The sequence below is a fragment of the Mustela lutreola genome, chromosome X (assembly GCF_030435805.1).
Source record: "Mustela lutreola isolate mMusLut2 chromosome X, mMusLut2.pri, whole genome shotgun sequence".
Lineage (NCBI taxonomy): Eukaryota > Metazoa > Chordata > Mammalia > Carnivora > Mustelidae > Mustela > Mustela lutreola.
The window spans coordinates 15,591,970-15,606,049 of record NC_081308.1 but is presented as its reverse complement, the minus strand read 5'-3'; the positions used below and the strand labels follow the sequence as shown (position 1 = coordinate 15,606,049).

Below are 14,080 nucleotides of genomic sequence, written 5' to 3'. Positions count from 1 at the left end.
GCAAAACCCAAACAGGATAAACCCAAGGAAATCTATTGCAAAACACATCATAATCAAAACTCTGAAGGCTAAGACAAAGGAAAAGCAGTGAGAGACAACACATTACCTGTAGGAGAAGAATGATATCAATGACAGTGGATTTCTCGTATGAAATCAGGGAATCCAGGAGGAAGTACTGAAAGAAAAGAACAGTCAACTCTGAATTCTGTATCTGGTGAAAATATTCTTCAGAAATGAAGAGAAAATATAAATATTCTCAGCTGAAGGAAAACAAAGAGAATTTGTCAATACCAAACCTTCTCCTAAATAATGGCCAAAAAAAGTTCTCTAAACAGAAAAGGACATGATAACAGAAGGAAGCTTGGAACTTCAGAAAAGGGGGAAAAAACAGTGGATGGGTAAAAATAGGGGTATGTATAATAGGCTGTCTTTATCCTCATTAGCTTTTAAAATTATGTTTGATGGTTGAAAACATATGTTATAATATCATTCGGTGTGGTGTTCAATATGTGTAGAGATAATATATGGGAAAATTATATTTAAAAAGGAGACAGGGTATTAAAAAAAACAAAAAAGAGAAACGAAAAAAAAAAAAAGTGGGGATGGTATAAAGGGACCTCAACGGAAGTGAGGTTTCTGTACAGCATGTCAAATAGGAAAGCAGTGATACCACTGGCTGTGATAAGTTGCATATATATATAATAACAAAATATTAAATAATCTTTATATATAATAGTTATAATATATAATATTAATAAAAATATTAAAAATCACTAAAAATTATACAGTGACATATACTTAAAGACTATGGGTAAATCAAAATGGAACTTTAAGAAATAGGATCCAGCAGTACAGTAAAAGGATTATCCATCATGACCAGGTGGGATTTCTGGGATGCAAGGGTGGTTCAACATTCACAAATGAATCAATGTGATAGAATACATTACTAAGAGAAGAGACAAGAACCATATGGTCCTCTCAATTGATGCAGAAAAAGCATTTGACAAAATACAGCATCATTTTCTGAATAAAACTCTTCAGATTGTAGGGATAGAGGGAACATTCCTCAATTTCATAAAAGCCATCTATGAAAAGCCCACAGCGAATACTATTCTCAATAGGGAAGAGCTGAGACCTTCCCCTTAAGATCAGGAACACAACAAGGATGCCCACTCTTGCACTATTATTCAACATAGTACTAGAAGTCCTAACAACAGTGATCAGACAATGAAAAGAAATAAAAGGTATTCAAATTGGTAAAGAAGAAGTCAAACTCTCTCTCTTCACCGATTACATGATACTTTATGTGGAAAACCCAAAAGACTCTACCCCCAAATTACTAGAACTCATACAGCGATTCAGTAATGTGGCAGGATACAAAATCAATGCAGAGAAATCAGTTGCTTTCCTATACACTAACAATGTAACTGCAGAAAGAAATTAGGGAATCGATTCCATTTATAGTAGCACCAAAAACCATAAGATACCTTGGAATAACAAATCTAACCAAAGAGGTGAAGGATCTATCCTCTAGAAACTACAGAATACTTATGAAAGAAGTTGAAGACCCCAAAAGATAGAAGAATGTTCCATGCTCATGGATCAGAAGAATAAACATTATTATAAAATGTCTATGCTGCCCAGAGCAATCTATACTTTCAATACAATCCCAATGAAAATACCAATGGCATTTTTCAAAGTGCTGGAACAAACAATCCTAAAATTTACATGGAACCAGAAAAGACCCCAAATTGCCAAGGAAATGTTGAAAAAGAAAAACAAAGCTGGGGCATCATGTTGCCTGGTTTCAAGCTATATTACAAAGCTGTGATCACCAAGATAGTACAGTACTGGCATAAAAACAGACACATAGATCAGTGGAACAGAATAGTGAGCCCAGCTATGGACCTTCAACTCTATGGTCAACTAATCTTTGACAAATCAGGAAAAAACATCCAATGAAAAAAAGTATCCTCAATAAATAGTGCTGGAAAAATTGAACAGCTATATACAGAAGAATGAACCTTGACCGTTCTCTTACACCATACACAAAGATGAACTCTAAATGGATGAAAGAAATCAATGTGAGACAGGAATTTATCAAAATCCTAGAGGAGAACATAGGCAGTAACCTTTTCAACATCAATCACAGCAACTTCTTTCAAGACACATCTCCAAAGGCAAGGGAAACAAAAGTGAAAATGAACTTTCAGACCAAATACACTATGGAGTATTATGCCTCCATCAGAAAGGATGAATACCCAACTTTTGTATCAACATGGATGGGACTGGAGGAGATTATGATGAGTGAAATAAATCAAGCAGAGAGAGTCAATTATCATATGGTTTCACTTATTTGTGGAGCATAACAAATAACATGGAGGACATAGGGAGTTGGAGAGAAGAAGGGAGTTGAGGGAAATTGGAAGGGGAGATGAACCATGAGAGACTATGGACTCTGAAAAACAGTCTGAGGGTTTTGAAGGGGTGGGGGTGGGAGGTTGGGGGAGCCAGGTGGTGGGTATTATGGAGGGCACGTATTGCATGGAGCACTGGGTGTGGTACATAGACAATGAATTCTGTTATGCTGAAAAGAAATTTAAAAAAAATGAACTTTTGGGACTTCATCAAGATTAAAAAAAAATACTTATGCACAGCAAAGGAATAGTCTACAAAACAAAAAGGCAACCCACAGAATGGGAGAAGATATTTGCAAATGACACTACAGACAAAGGGCTGGTATCTGAGATCTACAAAGAACTTCTCATACTCAACACCCAAAAAACAGATAATCAAGTCCAAAAATGGTCAGAAGACATGAACAGACTCTTCTCCAAAGAAGACGTACAAATGGCTAACAAACACATGATAAAAATGTGCACCAATGGGGGGGGGGTGGGAGGTTGGGGTACCAGGTGGTGGGTATTATAGAGGGCACGGATTGCATGGAGCACTGGATGTGGTGAAAAATAATGAATACTGTTTTTCTGAAAATAAATAAATTGAGAAAAAAAATGTGCACCATCATTAGCCGTCAGGGAAATTCAAATCAAAACCACACTGAGATACCACCTTACACCAGTTAGAATGGCCAAAATTAACAAGGCAGTAAACAACATGTGTTGGAGAGGATGTGGAGAAAGGGGAACCCTCTTATACTGTTGGTGGGAATGCAAGTTGGTGCAGCCACTTTGGAAAACGGTGTGGAGGTTCCTCAGGAAGTTAAAAATAAAGCTACTCTATGCCCCAGCAACTTCACTACTGGGTATTTACCCCAAAGATATAGATGTAGTGAAAAGAAGGGCCATATGCACCCCAATGTTCAAAGCAGCAATGTCCACAGTAGCCCATCTGTGGAAGGAGCCGAGATGCCCTTTAATAGAAAGAATGGATAAAGAAGATGTGGTTTATATATACAATGGAATATTACTTAGCTATCAGAAAGGATGAATACCAATCATTTGCATCAACATGGATGGAACTGGAGGAGGTTATGTTAAGCGAAATAAGTCAAGCAGAGAAAGACAATTATCTTATAGTTTCACTTATTTGTGGAACATAAGGAATAGCATGGAAGACATTAGGAGAAGAAAGGGAAAAATGAAGGGGAAAATCAGAGGGGGAGAGGAGCCATGAGAGACTGTGGACTCCAAGAAACGAACTGTGGGTTTCGGGGGAGGGTTCAACAAACGGGTGAGCCCGTTGATGGGTATTAAGGAGGGCATGTATTGCATGGAGCACTAGGTGTTACACGCAAACTATGAATCATGGAACACCACATCAAAAACTAATCATGTACTTTATGGTGACTAACACAACATGATAAAAAAATTTAAAAATAAGTAACTTACAGGAAGGCAAGAAAAAGGAAAAAGAAGAATGATAAATAGAAAATAAAGAGAAAACAAATAATACAAAGGCAGACTTAAGCCCTGACGTATCCATAACTACTTTAAGCATAAATGGTCAGAATACACCAATTGAAAGACAGAGATGACAGAATGGGTAAAAAAATGTGACTCAACCATGTGCTGACTACAGGATACTCACTTCAAATGTATTGATATAGATGTGTTAAAAGTAAAAGGGTGAAAAAAGATATACCATAAAAACATTAATTTTTTTAAAAAGTGGGAGTGGCTGTTTATAATATCAGATAAGGTAGACTAAAGAGTAAAGAAAACTACTGAGAGAAGGACAAATGATAACATTGTCATTCCACCAATAAAGCAGAAATCCTAATACATACGCATTAAACAATAGAGCTGCAAAATACATGAAGAAAAGCTTAGAATGGAGCAATTATAATTGGGAGCTTCAGCATTGCTCTCTCAGCATTTGAAAGAACTACTAAATAGAATATCAGTGAGGATATGGAAGAACTGAACAACATCATCAACCAAGAAATTCTAGTGGACATTTATAGACCACTCTACCCAGAAATAGAATAAAACACATCCTCATCAATATGCATGAAACATTCACCAAGTTAGACCATACTCTGGGTCATAACACTAACCTCAATATATTTAAAGGAATGGAAATACAGATTATGTTGTTTGACTATGATGTAATCAAACTAGAAATCAGTCACATAACATAAAGATAACAGAAAAATCCCCGAACACTTAGAAATCAAATAACACTCTTCTGAATAATTCATGAGTTGAAGAGGAAGTCTCAAAGAAAATTTAACAAATATATCAAACTGAATGAAGATGAAAACAGAACATATCACAGTTTGTGGGACATAGCTAAAGCAGTGCTGAGAGGAAAATTTATAGAACTTAATTTTCTCATCAGAAATGGAGGAAAGTCCTGGGTGCCTTGGTGGCTCAGTTGGTTAAGTGTGTGCCTTTAGCTCAGGTCCTGATCTCGGGGTCCTGGGACTGAGCCCGCCTCAGGCTCCCTGCTGAGCAGGGAGTCTGCTTCTCCTTCTTCCTCCGCCCCTCTCCCCAACTTGTACTCTCTCGGTTTCTCTCAAATAAATAAATGAAATCTTAAAAAAAAATAATGGAGGAAAGTTCTGAAATCAATAACCTAAGCTCCCACTTCAAGAAATTAGAAAAGAAAAAAGAAAAAAGCAGAATAAAGTAAGTAATGAAAAACTGGAATCACTGAAGTTGAAAACAGAAAAGCAGCAGAGAAAATAAATGAAGAAACCAGCTATTTGGAAAGATAGTAAAATGGATAAACCTATAAGAAGACTGACAAAGATAAAAAAGAAGACACAAATTACAATGGTAGGAATAAAACAGGTGCTATTACCACAGATCTTCTAGTCATTAAAAGGATCATTAGAGAATATTACAAACAGGTCTATGTACATACATTTGACAATTTAGATGAAATGGATGGATTCTTTGAGCAACTACAAACTACCAAAACTCACTCAAGATAAAATAGATGGATAATTTCACTAGTCCTGTAACTTTTACCGAAATTGGATTCATAATTTAAAAGCTTCCAAAAAAGAAATCTCCAAACCTGGAGGGTTTTCCTAGAGATTTCTACTAAATATTTAAAGAATTAGCACCAATTCCACATAATCTTTTTTTCTTGTTTCAAATCTGTCTTTTTTATTTCAATTTTTAATAGATTTTGTTTTTCAGAGTAGTTTTATGTCCACAGCAAAACTGAGCAGAACGTACAGAGTTCCCATAAGCCCCCTCTCCACACACCAGCACAGCCTCCCCTGGCATCTATGTCCCCCACCGGAGTGGGCCATTTTGTACAGAAGATGAGCCTCTCTTGACACATCATAATCAGCTAAAGTCCACATTTCACATTCTGTGGGTTTTGACAAATGTATAATGACATGTATCTACTTCTGTAGTAGCATACGGAGTGGTTTCACTGCCCTAAGAATTCTCTGTGTTCTGCCTATTCATCCCTCCCTCCAAACCCTGAAACTGATTTTTTTACTGTCCCCACAGTTTGTCTTACAGTTGGAATCACATGGTACGCAGCCTTTTCAGATTGGCTTTTTTTCACTTAGCAGTATGCACTTAAGATCTCTCCATTTCTTCTTTTTTTTCCCCCCAAAACAATGTTTATTTTAATACATAAAATGTGCCACCTAGCAGCAATGCCTACAACTGGAGCTTTATCCAAAATTCTGTCCAGTTAGTATTACTCTTCACAACTGCTGTAACTCAAGTCCTTGATAGATCAGTCTGTGAGCAGATGACTATCATTATAACATAAAACAGAGAATACATAGAATGAAAATCACTTGGTCAATATATAGAGAACCACATTTGTAGTTACTTAAAAACATTTCTCTGCTTCATATAAACCCTGGTGATTTTAGCCATTTTCCTGGAAGATGTATGCAAAGAAAAGTGTAAGAGCCACATAACCGCACAAGCCTGAAAATGGATTTTTATTCTTGCTCCATTCTCAAATGGAAGAGTTTGTAAAGATACCTTTTCCCCCTCCTGATTTCTTACTTTCATTCCTACCAACTCATTACAGTATAATTTACTATCTAACTCACATAGACATGTATGTTGGAGGAAAAGACTAAATCTTTGGCTAATAGAAGAATAAAAAACAGTATTTTCGGGTTTTTAAAAAAGAACATTTAACGAATAAAGCGATCCTAATAATAGCAATGAAGTAGAAAATATACATGATGAAAACTACTGCATAGTTATATTAAAATAAAAACCAACTTTTAAGATTTATTGATCTTGAAGACAACTAAATTTTACTAGTTGCAACTTAAACAGAATTACATAGTAATAGATGTCTCTGTTTAGAAATTGGATCAATTCATCTCTACTTTCCTGACAATAATGCCACGCCAACCATGCCACCTCACTGTTTATTTCTGGCAGAATTTAGGCAAACCTCAACCCCTATTTTCATTTGAGGAGTGACTGATACACAATTTTCTTTTAAACAGAGCTTGATGCTGAGCTACAAATGAACTAAGTTGGATTTCAGGCCCATTGGCAGGCAGGCAGTAATCATTTTTCAAATTGCAGGTAGCCCATGGTGGTTGTCAGTTATATATCAAATCTCTTTGGACATGCTGGAAAAATCTGTGAACGCAATCTTCCCCTGCTGTATTTACATGCTCCATTCACATCTTAAGCTCACCCAGGTTGTTAGAGGCATGGATAAGATGACTAAAGATTTCACAATGGAGATTTTGATTTTTTCATTCTGATGTATAAAATATGAATATCTTCGGTTTAATATTCTTCATCATGTTTCTCTAAAGGAATTTTTTCAAAGTCAAAGTCTAGCTGGAAGAGCTCAAATTATTTTTTCTCAGTTTCTGGATTTTTTTCCTCCTTGTTCATTGTTCATAACAACATATAATTCAAGTCTCATATTCACTAAGACCTTTTGGAGTTTTCAACAATGGCTCCAAAGACTTTCATAGTATATGCTGTTGGCCATCAGTATGAAGTCTGACGGAGAAGGAAAGTTTTCTGTTTCTTCCCCCCATTTCAGAACTTTGGCTTGAACAGAACTAGTGACAAGATGCTTGTTCATATTAATATTTATCTTCAGCAAATCTTGCAATTCCTCCAGATATGTGACCACAACATCAGCCCCGAGAGTAGCAACCATGAATCCCACAGCCACAGTCCTGGAGCCCAGCTCCAGCCCTGACTGCTGGCTCAGACTGTGTGCCCCATCGCCAGAAAACCCCAGGCATTTCTAGAATGGGCAATGGCAGCATCCCAAACAACACGGCCCACACCGCTGTAGCCATAGTGCTCCTTTTCCAAAGGAGCCATAGTAGTGCCATCCTTGCTTTTCCAAAACTTGAACAAAGTTCTGTCTTGGGTCCTCCACAGAGGACTCCAGAGTAGCCGCCATTACTGCACCAAGATCCCTCCATTTCTCTTTGGTGGCTTGAGAACTCATTGCTTTTTAGCACTTAATATTCCCTTATCTGCCTGTGCCACAGACTATTTATCCATTCGCTTACTGGAGGACCTGTTGTTTGCTTCCAAGTTTTGGCAGTTCCGAATAAAGCTGCTATAAACATCTGTGTGTGTGTACAGGATTTTGTGTGACTATAAGTTTTCAACTACTTTGAGTAAATGCCAAGGAGGCTGGTTGCTGGATTGTATGGTGAGAGTATGTTAGTTCATTTTTTTAAATTTTTTCAATATTTTATTTATTTGACAGATATCACAAGTAGGCAGAGAGGCAGGCAGAGAGAGAGGAAGGGAAGCAGGCTCCCTGCTGAGCAGAGAGTCCGATGCGGGGCTCGATCCCAGGACCCTGGGATCATGACCTGAGCCAAAGGCAGAGGCTTTAACCCACTGAGCCACCCAGGCACCCCTGTTAGTTCATTTTTTTAAAAAATTTTAATTCATTTATTTTTATTAACATGTAATGTATTATTTGTTTCAGGGATACCAGTCTGTGATTCATCAGTCTTACACAATTCACAGCACTCACCATAGCACTACCTCCCCAATGTCCATCACCCAGCCCCCCCATCTTTCCAACCCCCCTCCCTTCCGTCAACCCTCAGTTTGTTTCCTGAGATTAAGAGTCTCTTATGGTTTGTCTCCCTCTTGGGTTTCATCTTGTTTCATTTTTTTCCTCTCTTCCCCTATGATCCTCTGCCTTGTTTCTCAAATTCCATCTATCAGTGAGATCATATGATAATTGTCTTTCTCTGATTGACTTGTTTTGCTTAGCATAATACCCTCTAGTTCCATCCACATTGTTGCAAATGGCAAGATTTCATTTTTTGATGGCCGCATAATATTCCTCTGTGTGTGTGTGTGTGTGTGTGTGTGTACACCACATCTTCTTTATACATTCATTTGTTGATGGACATCTGGGTTCTCTCTGTAGTTTGGCTTCTATGGACATTGCTACTATAAACATTGGGGTGCACATGCCCCTTTGTATTGCTACATTTGTATCTTGGGGTAAATATCCAGTAGTGTGCTTGCTGGGTTGTAGGGTAGCTCTAACTTTTTGAGGAACCTCCATACTGTTTTCCAGAGTGGCTGCACCAGCTTGCATTCCCACCAACAGTGTAGGAGGGTTCCCCTTTCTCTGCATCCTTGCCAACATCTGTCATTTCCTGACTTGTTAATTTTAGCCATTCTGACTGGTGTGAGGTAGTATCTCATTGTGGTTTTGATTTGTATTTCCCTGATGGCAAGTGATGTTGAGCACTTTTTCATTTGTCTGTTGGCTGTTTGGATGTCTTTGCGGAAATGTCTATTCATGTTTTCTGCCCATTTTTTGATTGGATTATTTGATGTTGAGCACTTTTTCATGTGTCTGTTGGCTGTTTGGATGTCTTCTTTGCAGAAATGTCTATTCATGTCTTCTGCCCCTTTCTTGATTGGATTATTTGTTCTTTGGGTATTGAGTTTGTTAAGTTCTTTATAGATTTTTGGATACTAGCCCTTTATTTGTAGTGTCATTTATGAATATCTTCTCCCATTCTGTTCATTGTCTTTTGGTTTTGTTGACTGTTTCCTTTGCTGTGCAAAAGCTTTTTATCTGGATGAAGTCCCAGTAGTTCAATTTTGCCAATTCTACATAATTTTTTCAAGAAAATAGAAGAGGAGGGAATGCCTCTTAATTCATTTTAGGGCCAGTATTACCTTGGTACCAAAACCTTGGTACCAAAACCAACAGTACAAAAGTAACTACAGACCAGTTCCCCTTAAGAGCAGAAACAGAAAAATCCACAACAAAGTATTAGCAAAACAAATCCAGCAACATGAACTATGTACCATGAGCAAGAGGGGTTCATTCTAGGTATGATGGCAGCTTCAGTGTTTGAAAATCAGTTAATGTAATCCACCATATCAACAAGCTACAGGAGAAAAGAAATCACATAAGCATATCAATTGATGCAGAAAAAAACATGTGACAAAATTCAACATCCATTCATGATAAAAACTCTCAGCAAAGTAGGAATTGAGGGGGATTTCCCTAGCTTAATAAATAGTATCTCCAAAAAAACAAAAACCCTACATCAATATTATACTAAATGGTGAAAGGCTGAATGCTTTCTTCCTTAGGATGAGAATAAACTGAGGATAATCTGCTGTTACCGCACTACTGGCAGTCCCAGCCAGTGCAATGCTGAGAAGAGTAGTAAAAGACATAGGAATTGGAAAGGAAGAATAAAACTGTCCCTGTTTGCAGATGACATGATTCTCTCATAGAACATCCCAAGAATATACAAAATAACTTCTGGAACTAATAAGTGAATTCAGCAAGGTCACAGGATAGAAAAATGAACACATAAAAATTAATTTTGGGGGGTGCCTGGGTGGCTCAGTGGGTTAGGCCGCTGCCTTCGGCTCAGGTCATGATCTCAGGGTCCTGGGATCGAGCCCCGCATCAGGCTCTCTGCTCAGCAGGGAGCCTGCTTCCCTCTCTCTCTCTCTCTGCCTGCTTCTCCATCTACTTGTGATTTCTCTCTGTCAAATAAATAAATAAAATCTTTAAAAAAATTAATTTTTCTATTTCCTAGCAATGAACATATGGAAACCCAAATTAAAAGCACAATTCCATTTACAATCACTCCTAAAATAATTGAGCTACTTAGATATAAATCTAGCAAAACACACACAGGATATATGTGCTGAAACTACAAAAAGTTGATGAAAGTATTTGAAGAAGATCTAAATAAATAATAAAGCTATACTGTGTTTGTGAACTGGAAGAGTCAACAAGGTGAAGATGTTAATTCTCTCCAAATTAATCTATCAGTAGGGTAATTCCTATCAAAATCCCAGGAAAGTTTTTTTTCACTTGTTTTAAAATGTTTATGGAAAATCAAAGGACCTAGAACAGTTAAAATGATTTTGAAAAAGAGCAAGGTAGCAGGACTTCTAGGACTATGTTATGACTTAGTGTAGTAGCTCTAACAATCAAGACAGTGTGGTAATGGTGTAGAGACAGACACATAAGCCAGTGACACAGAATAGAGAACCCAGAAACAGTTTCACACAAATATGCCCTACTGATTTTTGACAAAAAGACACAAGTGATTCAGTGGAGGAAGTATAGCCTTCAGCTGAAAGAACTGAACATCCACAGACCTGAAAAAAAAAAAAAGAACTTTAACCTCAGTCTTAGACCTTGTAAAAAAATATATCTCAAAATGGATCAGGGATTTAAGTGGAAAACATATAACTAAAAGTTTTAGCATTAAACGGGAGAAAATCTTCAGGACCTAGGCTAGGCAAAGAGTTCTTAGATATCACACCAAGAGAACATTAAGGAAGAAATTGATCAATTAGATTTCCTCAGAATTAAAAACTTTTGTCTGTGAAAAACCCTGTGAAGAGGATGAAAAGATAGGTTACAGGCTGGAACAAACGGCTTGCTCACCACCTGTCCAACAAAGGACTTGTATTTAGAATGTATAAAGAGCTGTCAGTGCAAGAAGCCAAAAAATCCAACTAAAAATGGTTTAAAGGCATGAACAGACATTTCACCAAAGAGGATATACAGGTGGAAAATAAGCATATGAAAAGACGTTCAATACCATCAACCATTACAGAAATGCAAATTAAAACCACAATGAGATAGTACTATGTGTCTATTAAAATGGGCATTAGAATGGGGCTAAAAAATAGCAATAATACAAATGCAGGCAAGGATGTAGAGAAACTGGTTCTCTTGTCCATTGCTATGGGAATGTAAAATGGCTCAGCCACTCTGGAACACAGTTTGACAGTTTCTTATAAAACTATGTGCTTGTCCTATGACCCAGCCCTTATACTCTTGAATGTTCATCCCTAAGAACTAAAAATTTCTGTCCATACAAAAACCTATAGAGGAGCATTCATAGTGGCTTTATTTCAAATAGGCCCAAACTGGAAACAGCCAGAATGTCCTTCAGTGGGTGAATATTTCAACACATTCTGGTCCATCCATCCAACAGAGTACTACTCAGCAATTAAAAGGCATGAATACAGGGAACAGCGTGGACGGACCGCCAGGGCATTGTGCTTTGTAAGTGAAGCCAATCTCAAACGTTATGTATTGTGTGACTCTGTTTACATGGTGCTTTCAAAATGACAAAACTGTGGAGTTGGAGAACAGATTACTGGTTGCCAAGGGAGAGTGGGGGAGGACTGGTGGAACTCTAAGAGGATACCTCGAGGAAGTTCCTTTGTGGAGATGGAACAGCTCTGTATCTTCATTGTGACGGTGGTCGTGCAAATCTATGTGCTGCATCAAATCGCATAGTTACACGCACACGCCCCCACCCCCATCCGTGCGTGTAAAACCTGATGAGAACTAAAGATCTGTAATACAGGTAAAAGAAGTGAACCAATGTCCATTTCTTTGCTTTGATATTATACTGTAGTCAGACAGAATATCATCACTGGAGGAAGCTGGGCGAAGGGATCGTGGGACTCTGTGTACAATTTTTATCACTTGTTTGTGAGTGTTTTCCCGTAAACCACCATCTCCAACCCATCCCGGGTGCTCCAGTTACCTCTCTGGATGGTCAGATGCTGCCATCGTGTTGTGATGGTCACGGCTGCAATTTAGGGAAGCCCCGCCCCCTGCACAGGTACAGGGAAGCATTATCATTTGGCCTTGTCTTTAGTTGGCCTGAAAACTGGCCAACCCAATGAAAGGAGAAGGGGAGGGCCGAAGAGGAGTGGAGGAGGGTGGAAGCAGTGGGCAGGGGAGGAGAGGTAGGGCCCTCAGAGACAGTGTGGATGAAAGGGCTGGATGTAGGACCCACCTGGGCCCTGCGTCCGGGGAAAAACTTCTCCCCCATCTGCTCTGTTGCCCCTTTGGCTTGTACCTCACACTGAGGCTACCCTGATGGTCTTAAAATGTGAATCTGGTCATTCCCCTTTCCCCATGTATTCCACATACTCTTAAAATCCATCTTTGGCCTTCCCTTGTTTTTAAGACTAAACTCTTGAATGTGGTCAGCCTCCAAGGTCTTGTGTGCTGTGACCCCCATCTTTCTTTCCAGGCTCATATCCTCCTCCATCCCCCTGCACCCCCAATGCCTTCTCAGCCCTGGAGCTCAGTTCATGCTTTCCCAGGGAAATCTTCCTCGACCTCCTGACTTATAAATACCCATTTTCTACAGGCCTTTGTAGTGTCATATTTCTGTCCTCAGTAGCACTTGTGACTCTTGGAATTTTAAATCTGTTTTTGTGGCTATTTGACAAATAGCTCTCTTCCCTGTTGGACTAAGATTCCATGGCCTCTGTGCAGCATTGTATCCTCGGTGCCTGGCGCACAGCAGTGCTTATCCATATTTGTTGAATGAGCGACTATCTTTGTTGCTTGTTTCTCTGCACTTGTGGTTATTGACACCATTGGGTACTTGGCCCTTACTCTTGGGACACTGGTGGTAGTGGCCGCTTAAATAGACCATGCTCTTAGGTTCTGACTTCCGGAAGTAATATGGCTTGAGCATTTCCACAGGAACTAGTTCTTTTGGCCTCTAGGAAATGCACCTGCGCCAGGTTCAGTGGTGGGGCTGGAAGTCGATTTGAAGACGGCGTGCTGAACAGTGGTTGCAGGCTTCCATGTTTGGTTGATGTTTGTGTTCTTTGTTTTCCTTTTTACCAGCTTTGACTTCATTACCTGCTGACAAGTTACTGCATAGCCTTAGAATGTGGGACCCCTATGCTGTGTACAGTAATGCAGAAATACGTGTGCTCTGAGAGGGACAAGCAGGCTATGGAATTGTACATGTGGTATGACCTACAAACTACCGAGTCCTCTGTATAGGGAGAAAAATGCTAACATGCTAATAGTGGAGAGGCTTTGTGTCTTTATTTCGAATATTTGAAAAAATTTACTTAAAATTGAAAAATGTTTTCATCTGACATGTTTACTTTTCCTCAGGGATTAAGGTACATGCAGCCTTCAGCTTCTTGTGATTGAAGTAGCTCCCAGGTGTGTATTACTTTTTCTACATTGCTGTTTTTTAAATTCCTGTTGTCTTCCAAGTGAATATGAGATTAATGAAAGTACCCAATGAGCTAGGGGACTTTGTCTCTTGCTGTGCAATTTGGTTTGATTTTTATCAGATATGTGGCTATCTGGGTGTGCACTGATCAAGCATCTTTATTTGATCACA

General features: G+C 38.7%; 1 protein-coding gene and 1 pseudogene across 5 annotated transcripts in view; one reads left to right on the top strand and one right to left on the bottom strand.

Annotated features, from left to right (window-relative positions):
- Positions 1 to 14,080, top strand: part of SH3KBP1 (SH3 domain containing kinase binding protein 1) — a 339,463-nt gene that overhangs the window by 65,884 nt on the left and 259,499 nt on the right. The gene's annotated exons all lie outside the window — the stretch shown is intronic.
- LOC131822074 (protein N-lysine methyltransferase METTL21D-like) lies at positions 7,146 to 7,839 on the bottom strand (annotated as a pseudogene).